The sequence below is a fragment of the Coregonus clupeaformis genome, chromosome 6, assembly GCF_020615455.1.
Source record: "Coregonus clupeaformis isolate EN_2021a chromosome 6, ASM2061545v1, whole genome shotgun sequence".
Lineage (NCBI taxonomy): Eukaryota > Metazoa > Chordata > Actinopteri > Salmoniformes > Salmonidae > Coregonus > Coregonus clupeaformis.
Window position 1 is genome coordinate 19,667,232 of NC_059197.1, and position 3,930 is coordinate 19,671,161.

Sequence of the window (3,930 nt, forward strand, 5' to 3'; positions counted from 1 at the left end):
GTGAAAAGAATACAAAACATATAGAATAAAAATGTTCCAAAACATGCATCTTATATGCAATAAGGCACTAAAGTAAAACTGCCAAAAACATAGCAAAGGAATACACGTTTTGGCCTAATTGCAAAGCCTTCACAACACATCACTGAGTAACTGCCTCCTTATTGTCAAGCATGGTGGTGGCTGCATCATATGGGTATGCTTGACATCGGCAAATACTGGGGATTTTTTCAGGATAAAAAGAAACATAATGGAGCTAAGCACAGACAAAATCCTAGAGGATAACCTGCTTCAGTCTGCTTTACACCAGAGACTGGGAGCGGAAGGTGTTTCTAAAATGTATTGACTGAGGGAGTTGAATACTTATGCAACAACTATATATTAGTTATTTAATTTATATTAATTTGTAAAAAAATGTTAGAATTTTTTTCCCACTTTGACATTACATAGTATTTTGTGTAGATTTTTTAAACAATAAATAACAATTACATCTGTTTTAATTCCACTTTGTAACACAATAAAATGTGAAGAAGTCCAAGGGGTCTGAGTACTTTTGCAAGGCACTGTAAATATGTCATGAGCTTAGTTAAACAGTCATACCCAAAATACAGGCTAAGCTTATTTTACTCCATCCCTCAGCTGTTTACCAAAACAGTTATTATTGTTTGAATTGCAGATTGCACCTATATGGCGTGCTAACGGGGTGGAGAGAGAGAGAGAGAGAGAGAGAGAGAGAGAGAGAGAGAGAGAGAGAGAGAGAGAGAGAGAGAGAGAGAGAGAGAGAGAGAGAGAGAGAGAGAGAGAGAGAGAGAGAGAGAGAGAGAGAGAGAGAGAGAGAGAGAGAGAGAGAGAGAGAGAGAGAGAGAGAGAGAGAGAGAGAGAGAGAGAGAGAGAGAGAGAGAGAGAGAGAGAGAGAGAGAGAGAGAGAGAGAGAGAGAGAGAGATAATGATAATGATAATGATAATGACAGGGGTAGGAAGATTTTCGAGACAAGTGTGTGAGAGAGAGGGAGAGGGAGAGGGAGAGGGAGGGGGGAGTATCCAATATTTCCCTTCTGACTCAGCCCCCACCGCAAACCAGTTTAAATGAGAAACACTATCACTCCCAGTGTAGGCCAGGACTCTGTAATGCTGTAATGGTGCTGTGCCAGCTGGTTTCACAATGTTGAGTTGTTATTTTGTCTTTTATGTTTGTTTTTATCCCATCATTTAGTCCCCTCATTGTGTCCGTTTACTGTAAGTGGATCTGAAATGATAGAATGTGGTTGGATGTTAGCTGTGATTGAAGAGATGGTTCTGGCGGCTCTGTATATGTAGGGTTTTAAATGGTTAAGTCCGCTTATAGTGGGTTTTATGGGAGGGAGTAACCCCCCGTGTTTGTTCCACAGTTGGCATCCTCCAGCTGTTCTCTAGGTCGTCCCAATATGCCCCCTGCTGAGGCTGCTGACACATGGAGACGATGAGGCAAGGGCACACACACACACACACACACACACACACACACACACACACACACACACACACACACACACACACACACACACAAACACACACATACACATACATACACGCACACTAACATTCCTGAAGACTTCACCACAGCGACAGGCACACAAACTTACACAGAGAAATTCATTTAATTAACATTCTCTTTCATACACACACCATGCATAGTTGATACTTTTCCCAGATTAAATTGCAGTTAGATGAAAAAGGATACAGAGTAGTGAGCGATAGATGTAAAAAAGTGCTATATATGGAGGGATTGAAAAGTAACGAGGGATAAATGGGTATTTGGTATTTTGGTATTTTATTAAGATCCACATTAGCTATTGCAAAAGCAGCAGCTACTCTTCATGGGGTCCACACAAAACATGAAACATGACATAATACAGAACATTAATAGACAAAAACAGGCACATATAGCCTACATCTCAATACATACACACAAACTATCTAGGTCAAATAGGGGAGAGGTGTTGTGCCGTGAGATGTTGCTTTATCTGTTTTTTGAAACCAGGTTTGCTGTTTATTTGAGCAATATGAGATGGAATGGAGTTCCATGCAATAATGGCTCTATATAATACTGTACGCTTTCTTGAATTTGTTCTGGATTTGGGGACTGTGAAAAGACCCCTGGTGGCATGTCTGGTGGGGTAAGTGTGTGTGTCAGAGCTGTGTGTAAGTTGACTATGCAAACAATTTGGGATTTTCAACACATTCATGTTTCTTATAAAAATAAGTGATGCAGTCAGTCTCTCCTCAACTCTTAGCCAAGGGAGACTGGCAGAGAGACTGGCATGCATAGTATTTAGATCAGCCCTCTGATTACAATGAAGAGCAAGACGTGCTGCTCTGTTCTGGACCAGCTGCAGCTTAACTAGGTCTTCCTTGCAGCACTCGACCACACGACTGGACAATAATCAAGATAAGACAAAACTAGAGCCTGCAGAACTTGCTTTTTGGAGTGTGGTGTCAAAAAAGCAGAGCATCTCTTTTTTTTACGGACAGACCTCTCCCCATCTTTACAACCATTGAATCTATTTGTTTTGACCATGACAGTTTACAATAGAAGGAGGGATACAGAAGTAGGGATACAGAAGGAGGGATAGAGAGTTGGAGGTGTATTGATTAGTGAGAGGTGGAGTTTCCCTGCTGCTCAAATAATCACTGGATGAGGGGTTGCCAAGGAAATATCACCACAACAGCCAAAGGGAGGGGCTAGCTAGACATACTACATGTTACATTTACATTTACATTTACATTTTAGTCATTTAGCAGACGCTCTTAACCAGAGCGACTTACAGGAGCAATTGGGGTTAAGTGCCTTGCTCAAGGGCACATTTACGTCATTTAGCAGACGCTCTTATCCAGAACGACTCACCAATTGGTGCGTTCACCCTATAGCCAGTGGGATAACCACTTTACAAATTTTTTTGGGGGGGGGGGGTAGAAGGATTACTTTATCCTATCCCAGGTAATCCTTAAAGAGGTGGGGTTTCAAATGTCTCCGGAAGGTGGTGAGTGACTCCGCTGTCCTGGCGTCGTGAGGGGAGCTTGTTCCACCATTGGGGTGCCAGAGCAGCGAACAGTTTTGACTGGGCTGAGCGGGAGCTGTGCTTCCGCAGAGGAAGGGAGCCAGCAGGCCAGAGGTGGATGAACGCAATGCCCTCGTTTGGGTGTAGGGACTGATCAGAGCCCGAAGGTACAGAGGTGCCGTTCCCCTCACTGCTCCATAGGCAAGCACCATGGTCTTGTAGCGGATGCGAGCTTCAACTGGAAGCCAGTGGAGTGTGCGGAGGAGGGGGGTGACGTGAGAGAACTTGGGAAGGTTGAACACCAGACGGGCTGCGGCATTCTGGATGAGTTGTAGGGGTTTAATGGCACAGGCAGGGAGGCCAGCCAACAGCGAGTTGCAGTAGTCCAGACGGGAGATGACAAGTGCCTGGATTAGGACCTGTGCCGCTTCCTGTGTAAGGCAGGGTCGTACTCTCCGAATGTTGTAGAGCATGAACCTGCAGGAGCGGGTCACCGCCTTGATGTTGGCGGAGAACGACAGGGTGTTGTCCAGGGTCACGCCTAGGCTCTTCGCACTCTGGGAGGAGGACACAGCGGAGTTGTCAACCGTGATGGCGAGATCATGGAACGGGCAGTCCTTCCCCGGGAGGAAGAGCAGCTCCGTCTTGCCAGGGTTCAGCTTGAGGTGGTGATCCGTCATCCATACTGATATGTCTGCCAGACATGCAGAGATGCGATTCGCCACCTGGTTATCAGAAGGGGGAAAGGAGAAGATTAGTTGTGTATCGTCAGCGTAGCAATGATAGGAGAGGCCATGTGAGGATATGACAGAGCCAAGTGACTTGGTGTATAGGGAGAAAAGGAGAGGGCCTAGAACTGAGCCCTGGGGGACACCAGTGGTGAGAGCACGTGGTG